Source organism: Cornus florida, unplaced genomic scaffold, assembly GCF_030987335.1.
Source record: "Cornus florida cultivar Cherokee Brave unplaced genomic scaffold, ASM3098733v1 CherokeeBrave_3.0.0_Hap2_scaffold_30, whole genome shotgun sequence".
In the NCBI taxonomy this organism is placed as follows: domain Eukaryota; kingdom Viridiplantae; phylum Streptophyta; class Magnoliopsida; order Cornales; family Cornaceae; genus Cornus; species Cornus florida.
The window spans coordinates 1-12,500 of NW_026775805.1; the positions used below are offsets into that span (position 1 = coordinate 1).

Here is a 12,500-nt window from a genome sequence, read left to right on the forward strand (position 1 = left end):
ATCCCCCATCTTGCTGAGGGAATATAGCAGTTTCGCATCCTTCCTTGCCTATACTCGTCTGCAAAGGATCAGACTCATAGGACCACTACTTCTTCATATTCATGGCATGCCCTATTTTGTGATCTTTTGGTGCATTGAAACTAATGCTGTGTGAATCCGACCGAGTGAGTGGCTAAAATGGGTCCAATTTCGACTAAATGAAAGAAAGAACGTGCTTTCGAAACATGGAACCAAGGGGCCCTCTTCGGTATCCCCAAAAGAGGAACGACCCTTTTATTGGCTCGTGGAACAACTCAAAGGGGAGATCAAGTGATGCAGGCATAAGGGGTGAATTCGGAGCGAAAGGAACCTTCAGGTGCTTGTTGCATCTCAATCTTCTTATTTGATCTTTACTTTACAAGTCAATCCTTTCACAACTTGGAGAGGAGGCTATTTCTCAAGGGAAACTTTCGGAAGAAATCCAATATTTCTCCATTGCTGTAGTTGTAAGTTCTTCCTTTCTTCCTTAGTCATAAAGGATTTTAGACTACCCCGGTTGCCGACTCCCCGGCGAGCTTTTCGTCTCTCTTAGCTGGGCGCTCTATTGGTCGCGGAGGTTCCTCGAGCTACGATCTTACTTTTGACAGATGGACAAAACTCCTCTTTCTATAAGAAATTAGAAGTTGGTGGGATCACGTAAACTTAGGATCTTAGGGGTCTATTCTTATCTACTATCTACTCCAGGCAAGTGCTAGGCGAACTGGTTATCAAGCACTTCCCAACCCAATATTCCATTTGATAGTTCTTTTGAATACGTAAAATCTTTGTTTGATCCTGGCTCAGGAGGATGACTTCCATGCGTCAACCCTCTTTTGACTACTATATTTGCCCATTAAAGGCTGCTGCTGAACTGAAGAACCAAGGAACCTTGTTGAACAGTTAGCGGATCCCAGGATAGTCTTGCCGCCCATGCCACCCCATCTTTTCCGGTTATCTTAGCTAGAAGAGTGTCACCAATTACGCATCCCCTTGGAGTGATTTATGGAATGTCAGCCTTTCTCAGAGCATGGGAGAATAATAGTTTAAAAGAAAGTACATCGTAATGGGTATTAATACACCATACGGATAAGGGCAAGGGAGCTTTTGCCCCAAAGACTCCTCTTCAGGAGAGATGAAAGCGAGGTTATGCTCCAGAGAAGGCAGCAGGTTTAGATAAGGGATCCGCAACTGTCTTGGAATTGAACCCAATGTCCGCTACTCCGATCATATAAGAGAAGGTGAGGAAGCCAAACAAAAGGAATCAATGCTTGGTAGGCTAAGGACGTTGAAGTACTTTCTTACTTAGTGTGATCCTGCGGGAGGGAAGAGAAAGAAGCAAAGATAGGGGAACACCTTACATAGGGCTATAACGTTGCTTCACGCTACAGGAGATGGTCATATGAGCTGTTTTGCTTTAGTGCTAGAAGAGGTTGAGTTGCTTAATTCATGGGCAGAGGAGGGAAAGGGGTTGGCTTGTTAGAGAGGTCACTTGCTGAGGCATTCCTGTGGGAAGATGGCTCAAGAGGAAGATGCATTCGGCATGCTATTTAGGGTAAGTAACCAAGGAAGGATGAGCTGTCCGGGAATTTTCTATCAATGCTTGATGATGGCTGCTTTCTTGTTTTGGGTTTCTCCCCGCACATGAAACTAGTGCTTTTCTGTCTCTTCCCTTTACACCCTTTTCTATTTATTGGTTTTCTTCACCACTGCTCTGACTTCTTCACATTCCGTCCCTCTATTCCCGTTCCATCTGAGCGCGAGTCCTTTCCTGAGTCATAACGGGGAATATCCCACACCTTCTCTCTGACTATAACCCTTTGCCACCAAACGTGCTTTGTACCTTGCATCTTCAACACCTGGAGTTCCTTCCTTTTTCTTGAAGACCCATTTGCAACCAACAATCTTCTGGCCTTTAGGAGGTTTCACTAGCTCCCATGTCTGATTCTTGTGAAGAGATTCAATCTCCTCATTCATAGCAACAGTCCACTTGGCAGATTCATTTCCTGTAACAGCTTCTTGGTAGGTGGAAGGCTCTTTATCTTCAATATTTTCTGCCACAGACAAAGCATAAGCAACTAAATCTGCATAAGCATACCTCTGAGGAGGTTTAATCTGCCTTTTCTGTCTCCCTGTAGCAATACTGTACTGTTGCTCATCTGATACTTGATCATCCTGCACCTCTTCAACATTTGGCTGAACTGGAGTGTTGACTTGTTTCCCTGGAGCTTCAAAGTCATGCTCCACCTGCTGCTTAACACCCTGAGATTCACCTGTAACAAAAGACTCCTTTCTCGGGTGAAGTAAAGCAAACTCATCAAAAGTAACATCTCTGCTGGTAATAAACTTAGGTGACTTAGGATCAGGACACCACAACCTGTATCCCTTCACCCCGGATGCATAGCCAATAAAAATACATTTCTTGGCTCTAGGCTCAAGTTTTCCTTCATTAACATGAGCATAAGCAGGACATCCAAAAACTCTTAAATTAGAATAATCAGCAGGAGTACCAGACCATACCTCTTTCAGGTGTTTTGCACTCAATAGCAGTCGATGGTGACCTGTTCACCAAATAGCAAGCTGTGTTGACTGCTTCAGCCCAAAATCCCTTGGACAACCCAGCATTGAAAAGCATACAACGAGCTCTTTCCAAGAGAGTTCTATTCATGCGTTCTGCTACACCATTCTGTTGTGGAGTCTTTCGAACTGTATGGTGTCTGACAATGCCTTCATTACTGCAGAACTCGTCAAACTCTCCTGAGCAAAATTCTAAACCATTATCTGTTCTGAGACGCTTGATCTTCTTTCCGGTCTGCTTTTCAATCATGGCCTTCCACTGCTTAAACTTAAGGAACACTTCATGTTTTTGCTTCAAGATATAGATCCAGACTCTCCTGGAGAAGTCATCAATGAAAGTCAACATATATCGAGAACCACCAAGAGAGGGAACTCTGGAAGGACCCCAAAGATCTGAATGAATATAATCAACAGTGCCCTTGGTCCTGTGAACAGCTGTACTGAACTTGAGTCTTTTCTGCTTGCCAAAGACACAATGCTCGCAAAAGTCCAGTTTTCCCGTCTTCTGTCCACCTAGCAAACCTCGTTTGCTCAATTCTGTCAAACCCCTCTCACTCATATGCCCTAAACGCATATGCCATAGATGGGTAGTTTTGAATTCTTTCTAAAAACCCGTGTTTTTGGCCTCAACCTCAATTTCCCTCTGAGACCTAGTCTCTTTTTTCAAAAGTGTGATCTCATATATACGGAAAATGAGTCAAATTCTCTTACATAATGCAATTCCTAATATCTTCTTTTGTTTGCCCGGTCCGGTTCACCAGGTTTGACCACTACAGTTCGGAATCCTAGTTTCATCATCTTTTTACTAGGGTTCGCTCCAAGCTTGGAAGTCAATAGAAAGAGAGTTAGAGACCCACCTGGAAGAACGGACTTAGGGTTCCCCTCATTGCTTTTCGTGTAGTATGACCTGGTTGCTTATGGAAAAACTCTGTTTGGGGGTTCGCAAGGGGAATGACCCAAAAGATTGATTGACGGCGGTTTGTGACTAAAGAACATGGCCTACTAATATTTCTCTTCTTGAATGGGTTGACCTTCTCGATAGAAGATACACGGATACCTACTCCGACTCACACACGTATTGGAAGAGGATTCATATGTCACATCATTCTCACTTCGTTTCGCCTATGATCAATGCGGAGGTTTTGCTCTATTTCAACCTGGTCAAAGAAGCGAAGTTGTGGAATTGAACAGATGATCTCCTTCAACTGGCTGGGACCACCCTTTCTATCTTATTAGTAAAGCGCTAACGAGCAAGAATTTGGGAAGTGGACTGACAAGAGTTTTTTTGGAGTTTGATCGTTCGCTCCGATCTACGAAAGTGATGGAGTTTGCTGTAAATAGCCAGTCAGAAATGACAGAGGTGCTCCTTTTCACCTGATGGTGATTTGATCTGATCTCCTCTTGTAGAAGGGCCAACTCGTGTTGGGGCGGAACCCCAGATTACTCGTTGCTTAGTGGGGAGTCTGCGTCCGATCGATCCACCACGATCACCGGACACCTTTCGACTTGATACGCGCTTGCTGTTTGCTTTCACCTTCTTTAACCCTAAACTCTAAATGGAAAGAGATTGACAGCCCCAGATTCAAGGATAAAACAAGGTTCAACATGCGTGTGTTAAACATATAGCTAGCGCTCCTTCTGAGCCGGGATCAAAATCTCGTATAAGATAAGAGAGATTTGCATTTCTATTCACCACAGGTTCTTTTTCTTTTTTCTTTATTTAATGGCTTGCAGTCGATCCTCAACATTTCTATTCTATGCGCATGATCGTGACCTTTAAGCCACTAGATACCTCTCTCTCGGGTGTTTTCCTATCGCTGCCCCAATCAGAGGTTTGAAGCCCTAAATAAGGTCATAGAGACCACCAAGCAAATTCAACCCTTCCAATGTATCGACCCCTGCCCTACCCTTCTGTTTCAGCCTTTTCTTTCGCTGGACAAGCGAGCGCAACCTACTTAGAACGGGCGGCTCACTATCGATTATCACAAAGCTTAGGTGGGGTTCGGGTTGGCGAGACTGATAGGGACAATTCCCATGGTATTCATTGCACAAGAGTTGACCCCTTCCTATAAAATAGGTTTACCAGCCAAAGAAAAAGGCATCTCTGAAACTCTACAGGATGTTATGGCAGGCTATTCTATCTGAACTGGAACTTAAGAAAGTGGCAACTGAGGTGACTCCGCTAAGCTAGCGCGCTTATCAAAGTCAATCAATCTGTCGTGCTTGATTGAGGTTTACCAAATTGGGAAGGGGTGGGTTCAACTTGAGGATCCAATCTTTTCCGGTCTGAGAAATAGACCCCCTCGCGGATCTACTCAAGAGACTTCGAAAGCAAGTGAATATCTCTCTCTTTTCCTTTTTCTCTTTATTAGAGCTAATAGAGAGAGTTTTTACTTTGGTCTTGAAGAGCCTACTCTACTTTCGGCTCTGTTAGCTAGGAGCGCTATTATAGGGACGCGCGGTTTATAGATAGACTATCTTACTTAACGCAACTTTTCTTTCTAGACACAATTCTCCGCCGGATTCGCCGCCTCGCTTTATCACAATTAGCCGAATCTTCTTTTCTTTCATTTTGTGAATGTGTATTAGGGCATCCAGCTTCTTGACTTTCCAAACTAGGTGTGTGTATAGGGGTTGTCTTTGTTCTAGAGAAAGGCCTTTCATCCTTGTGGACGGACGTCAAGTTAAGAGCACGCTTTCCCATAGTAATTCGACCTACTTGTTACGCCATAACCTATTTCTATCTATTTAGTGAATTGCTTTCCCCTTGTCATTGTTGGTGTGGCACTCCTGTTCCAACAAAGCAAGCAAGCTTGTCTATATTAACAATGGGGGAACACATAGAGAGGCCGCTGTTTCATGGTTGCTGGTTGTGACCTTCTCTCGAAGATAGAAGGGAAGCTTGCGTGTTTGGCTGTTAAATAGTATGAAGAAGTGGGGGTTGCCTTCTCTTTCTTGGCTTATCGCGTTGCCCAGGAATTTCCTATTAGACAAGACTCTCGAAATAGCTACGCGAAAGAAGAGCCGATGCAAATGAACTCCTCGCTCAAGAATCGCAACTATAGATCATCCTATAATAACTACAAAGGATTTTCGTTTGGTTCAGGTGCAAAACCCCTAGCTATGTCTCCCGTTGGGAATAGAAGCGGTTGAGCGCTGCTGCCTTATCGGCCCTAGGCGTGGCGGGACGCAACGAGCCAGTTCCTTCGTACCCTCGATTCACAGCTGGAATGTCGTTAAGGAGTTATGAGAAACGGTTTGTTACGGAAGGCTTTTGAAGCTGTTTTCTTGAATTCCATGTCATTCCGAAACTTCATAATTTAGAAGCTTATTACCCGCAAGAAGAGGCATCTTGAGTGAAGGACACAGGATCCGAAGCATCCATTTCATTGTCATCTGACCTAATTGAAGCGCTAGGATAACTAGGCAGCTCGAGATGATTATGAGGGTAGGTGACCAATCAATCTTTCGTTGCACAACCTTTGAGAATATTCTAACTTTCTTGACAGAAGGACCAGCTACAAAATAGTTCGTCTAAGGGGTCTATCTCGATTTTCAGATGATTGATTTTCATTTGTTCTTGCAGAAAAAGAAAGACAGAACTAATGGGCATAAGATTCACGATTTGATTTCCTTATTCCAAGTCGGCAATCAATCAAACCTTCCTAAGGGTCCCGGATCCGATGCTTGAAGCCGCCACTTCAGAAGATAAAGATAGGTGAAAAGAACCCTATTTAGGTAGGGTGTTAGGGAGTGAGGTCTTTTTTCTCGGCCTATCATGATTCGCCTACTTGGAACTTTAGGTTCCCCACCCGGTCTCTATCATCCATACCCGGCCCGGCTATTAGCAGTGGAGCAGGGGAAGACGAGCTCGCAGGGTGACTTTTGAGTGTATAGTCTGATCGTGCTGTAATGAGGAGAAAGCCATGTATGGAAATATGGAAAAGCGAAAGCTTCTTCTTCCTTTCTTTTCTTCCTGAACGAAATATGAATGCAAATAGGGAGTGGAATCGTCTGGAGCAATCTTGGCACGTCAAATAAAGATAAGAAGGGTCTAGACAGACTGGCTAGAGAGAGGAAAGGCGCAAAAGTGTTGAAGTCTCGGAGGTTGTCGGAGCTTGAAGGCCCGGGAAGGAGAATTGCCTATGTGATCCTACTTATTATAGTCTAATAGCCTTTGTTGGGGCATTTTCACCGAAAAAAACCTCTGAGAATAGGAATTGTTACCAAGTTTGACAGAAAGTCTCTTTATTCTTCGCACCACTCGCCTTTGAACTAAGGACCACCAGCCAACTCATTGGATTGTGGGATGACCCAAAAAGCATTCAAGGCCTATCTACTCAATACGCCAGTCCTAGATTTGCTCAATTTCAGCTTGCTTGTTATGACCAATACCATCCAATTTCCAGTAGCTATCCCTAAGCGTCCGTCGAGAGCGAAGTAGAGACCTTAGTTTCCGTACTTCCGTCGCCTATGTAGCCGGTCCCCTCGATCCGAGGATTTCTCTTTGCTTAGGGGCGAGTATGCGCTTTACCTTATACCGATCGGAGATCTTAGGCAAGCGGGTATTATTATAGTCAATGAATCTCCTCACCTTCTACGTGGCAGGTTACCCAATCAATCCCCGTCTACCCGCGCGATATCTGTTTCTCGCTTTTTGCTGGTTGTTCCCTTCTCGATCTCAGAGACAAGGATCACTACGGAGACTCACACGTAATCGAAAAAGTGCAGTCGCATATAGATGGAGAGGAAGAAAAAGTAGTGTTGTGACTCAAGCGAGATGTGGAAACTGAGCTGATTGAAGTCTATTGTCGGAATTGACTCACCACGGAAACTGGAGCCAAGCTGAACCCTGAATGGAAGCGAAGAGAAGAGTCCGTTCGCGCGGAATAGAAGAATTCCAAGTTAGATAGCTGCTTCATTGGAATAAGAACGAAGATTTCCACCTACCATAGAATAAGAAGCTGGGAAAGAGGCAGAGCAGAATTCATATAGGGAATGGGACTATGGAGGGTAAGGTTCTTGCTGGTAAGCTTGTTCTAGGGAAGCTTCTCCCACATGAAAATATGTGAGTCCGAGGGGGAAGGACGATATCTACAGAAAGAAAGGCCTCACCATACCTGAAAGAGTGCTACGTCACAGCCAAGAAGAGTGGCGGGTTACGAAGATGAAGGCTGATATCGATTCAATGACCAGGTTGCAATAGAGGAAAACCTCTTCTTGGGGCAGCGAGAGGATGAAACCCGAAAGATGGTCATCCGGAGGACCAAGCAAATCAAACCCTTTCCATTGGGAGTCTCTCACCGCTCCCTTTGACAAAGAGAAATAGAGTTGGCATATTGATTTTCCCAAGGGCTAAGGAAAGCTTCCCTTATAGATCGAAGATCCCTGGCTCTCTCCTTTCTTTAGGCAAATGAGTCTATCCCGCTTCTAACCGAAGATGAACAGCACTCCAAAGTGAAACCAATCATGAAATTAGGGCTATGTCCACTCACTTCAGAGGCCCATATAGAAGTAACCCCTGCCTTTGACTCCTAACTCTTTCATCTAGGAAGCTAGCTCATAGCGCCTAGGAATTAAGTTTACACGTAGAATCTTGGATGTGCTGTCCTCCCTTTTTCTGTGGGAGTCTCAAGAAAGAAAGCCTGAAACTAGTCTCCTACGTCTTCAAGCTGTTATTTCTGACTTTTGTTTGAATCTTGTGTCTCAGCAGGGTTAGAAGTAGCTGCTCCAGTGACCAGAGGAGCCGAGTGATGAGTTGCCAACAGTCCGAAGAAGAAAAAGATCCTACCTAGCCTAGTTGAAGCAAAGCAGACTAGTAGACGCAGATATAGGTGATTGATGTGTGAGGGACAAACATACATAAACGTACTTGATTGACATGAAACGATGAGAAGGAAAGGAGAGAAATGACTCAACACAAGTACATCAGGGAGAAGAACCTCTTAGCATAGTATCTAATAACTGTTAGCTCACAATGGGTATGGGATCTACGTGACTATTCTTTAGTGTCGGAATTGGCTTGTTCAACTGATCTCGGTTTTGAAGACCAACCTTGATCAGTTTTTCAAATCCCCGTAGACCAACATTCTGAAGAGTGAGAGGGACAAGGTCAGGTAAGGAATTGGTCGCCGATACGGGCACTTCTCTGTAAATTACTGGACGTGCCAAGATTTCTCTTTCTCCAACTGATTCCTGTTCTATTCTTTCTCGATGCTTATGATGCTGTCATTGCTATACTTTTGGGGTCTGCACCCAGAGCCTAGTTTCAAACAGTTTCATTACCACTCTTATTAGCTAAGCATCATATGGCAAAACCTCTCATTAGCCGGCCAGTCCCCGAACATAGAATCTTTAAGAAGAGTCATTCAATAATATAGTGTGTTAGGGGTGAGTCGACCAATAAAGAGACCCAACAAGTACGAGTAGAAAGCTAAGCTTAATGGTTTGAACGAAGCTTCGAAGACTCTTATAGGAGGTGCTCCAGAAATCAGGTACGGGCGTCGCTTCTTAATCCAAGGGCTACTGGGGCGGAACTTGGACAAGTGTCAGTTTAAGGCTGAACTGAAGAAGTGAAGGGATGAGTAAGCCTCACCACAGACCAGCCAAGCACAGATTCTGACTATCACTACAACCAATCCCGTGAGCTAGTTGGCTACCTCTTTTTCCTTCCCATTACAGAAGGGAATGGAGTTCACTGCCAGACAAGCAAAGCCGGACCATGAATCAGATAGTGCGAGTCAATCGGTCGTGCTTGAGGCGAAGCGAGAGCAAGCACAGGCTTCTAATAACATAGGCAGAAGGTGGAATACCTGGTGAAGAATCAACAGTTTTTTCATCTAATATAATTTGTCTTTCTTTTCATTGTGTAGAGTATAACTTCGAAACCTTCCCTTGAATGAGAAGTAGTGAATCAGGATCTAAGGAGCAAGCTGTGTACTTGTATACTTACGCTATTGTTTAATCGTTCTTGTTCACATAGTGACCTCGCCCTTCTTTCAATCAGGGCAGAAGCGGCAGGATAGGACTCTAAGCATCCTGAAGAAGAGGAAGAAGTCCATTCTCCCTGAGGCTTTAGGTATCGACACACTCCTCCCATGCCTTTATTTCCATATCAATACTTCTTCGCGAGGTCAATCAAAAGGTAGGGGAATGCGGAAGACGCTATCTACAGAAAGAAATGCCTTAGCAACATACACCTATTTGGCGCTAGCGAGGGAGGGTCAGATTCTATTAAGTAAACAAATGACGGGAAGACACCGCTATAGCGAAGCTACTAACCGGAGAGTCTTTCTACGAAACCTGAAAAGGGGACTCTTTCTGAGAAGTGAAATGTTGAATGATTTGGCACTTCCAAGTCTACGACGCTCAGCTAAATAGCTAAATCTAGATTCTAGGCAGGCATTGTTCGGGAAATCTTGCTTCATCGACCATGAACTTTCTCGGGGAATCTTACCCAAATGTTGGCGTATCTGACTCACTTTATCGCTACGCTTGAGCTGCTATTTCAATATGTAGCCGAATCCGCTGCAACATGTAGCTACATCTGCTGCATTCGACTATGAAATGGATTGCTTCATCTGGTTCATCGACTTATCGAAGACCAGTAAGGGAGTGTTGTAGAATCTTATTCAAGCTTCTTAGTATCGGACTCGCCTGCTAATATAGGTATGGAATTTTTCTCTGAATCTGGTTCACGCTTCGGGATCATCTGCCTCTCAAGCTTCGTCGTTGCAATGGAAAAAGAGCCATCTTCTGGCAACTGAGTTTATCCGCTTCTCAATGATTCAAATGCCCTTCTCTGGACATTCCACTTCCTTTGTCTTCTTGCTTGACTTTGCCCCTCAACCTCATATCTTCCAGCAGAAAGTCCACTTTTGACTCAACAAGCCCCCATAAAGTCATATTTCTTGTACTGGTGGCTACTCCCTTCAAATGCCTCTAGCGTTGACCGATGCCTTTCTTCTGATGAGCTATTTCCTACTACGTTCCATCCACGATTGGCGACTATCCATTCTTGCCCGCTGTTCATATAACCTTTGTGTTGGTTGCATCAAAGTACGAATGGCTGTTGTTTTGACGAGCAGGGTAGCACTAATATTCATGAAAATCTCAATCTTGATCATCTCCAAAAGGCTTTCATAAGAATGCTATTTCATCAATTCAAAATGAACCGGGGTGACAACAGGAAATTCCCTGGGGTTATCAGGAGCGAAGCGGCGACGTTCCATCATTAATGGAGAGAGTTTCCCCATAGAACGGTGCGCAAAAGCTTGCTGCAAATGAGGCTCAAGCTCAACGTAGGGTGAAAAATGGGCTCTTCTACTTCTATTAAGTTCTTTGAAAATTGCCACACAGAAAGAGTTTTGACCATGGTCAGCTATGTTTCATTAAACCATCGGCTTTCTCTCTCCTTGCACCAGTGCGTGAGACTTTCGTTGCTTCAATCTGAGTTAGTCACTCCTTTCTACGTCCATACAATCGCTATCAAATCCTCATGGAAAACCTCTGTTTGGGGGGTTCGAAAGGGGAATCTACAAAAGATGGATTCACTGCGGTTTGTGACTAAGTAACCACAGCCATAGAAGAGAATTTCGCTAGAGCCTTAGGGAATAGAGATCTGAGGATTGAGAGGCGAGGGTCCAACAAGTGGAGCAGACATATGGCTGACTGTCCTAACAAGAATGAAGATCGGGACGATGGATCGTTCCTCCATATTCCTAAAACCGGAACGAGGCGGACCTGGCGAGCAGCAGGAGCCTCCTCCTTCGCTGGTTGAATTCGCTCGGGTCTTTTAAGCATCCCGTGGCTACGAAGTGTAACGAATAGATGTCGAAATGGCTAGGACGGTACCGGCTTGGCCGCACCTTTTATCTTATTAATAAGAAGTTCAGGGGATTGCCTGCGCTTGCCTTCGCTGCTAAAAGAAAAGAAGTGCATTCCGACCCCTTTGCTCGAGCAAGAGCAAAGACAGCTTTGAGAAGGGCAATGCCACCAAAAGAAAGCGGAAGAAGTGTTGAGTAAGGGACACACCCCTGCTTTCGATACAGAGCCTTACTGGCAAAGGTCCTCAAGAGGTTGTCTCATACATGGTTACGGGCAAGAGAAGCGGGAAACGACTAAAATGAATCTTTCCTAAGGTGGGTGCAAACTCTGATTTGGATGAGACCGTGTGAGCTGGCATACATACTATAGGCGAATATACTCTTCTAGATAGATCCACAGGCACCTTCAAGCGGTGTCCGTATAGCCTTCTGCCAGCGTTGTGCCTAGCGCCTAAGCGGTAAGCGGATCGCTGGGTAAACTTTCATTTCATTCACATAGCGCCACTTCAAAAGAAAGTGAGAGACCAGTGCTATCAAAGGGAAAGCAAAAGAATCATTCTTAAACACGAAAAACTGCTGATCTTGCTATATATGGTAAATACCATATTCCTGATGCCTCCCCCCACTATGGAAGTCATTCTTAGCATTGGGCGCTAGATCAGCAAACTAAGGGCCTGGTTCATACAAATAGGCGTGTAAGGTTTCGGGCATACAGAATCAGTATAGTTAAGTGGCTATTTCTCTCTACCCAATTCTGTAATGGAGGAGGGACGAGGGACCTACTCAAGAGTTGGGAGAGATCTTTCGAGGCTCCCTTCACGGTGATGGAAGAAGGGAAGCTTTAGACTCGACTTTCACTGGTTCGTAACGTGACTACGCAAAGAGAGGGGTCTTGTGTGATGACCATCGATTGGAAATGCACCCTGGCACGGGCGCAACACTAGCACTTTCGGGTTCCGTCTGCCAACAATTTCACACAAATCATGTACGAGTTAGTCTAGGAAGTACCGTGAGCGGGGCACAGAACTAGAACTTTTTGAAGCCTTTGTGCATTGGATCAATAGGGAAAGGAGAACCTGATCT

At 44.7% G+C, this 12,500-nt stretch overlaps 1 protein-coding gene across 1 annotated transcript in view; it reads right to left on the reverse strand.

Moving 5' to 3' along the window:
* Positions 1-12,269: 12,269 nt before the first annotated feature.
* The window catches only part of LOC132291052 (NAD(P)H-quinone oxidoreductase subunit 2 A, chloroplastic-like), a 3,785-nt gene continuing 3,554 nt past the window's right edge, over positions 12,270-12,500 (reverse strand). Inside the window, exon 3 of the mRNA XM_059790205.1 lies at positions 12,270-12,500. This exon is cut by the window's right edge and continues 2,602 nt beyond it. The gene's annotated coding sequence lies outside the window, so the exon portion shown is untranslated.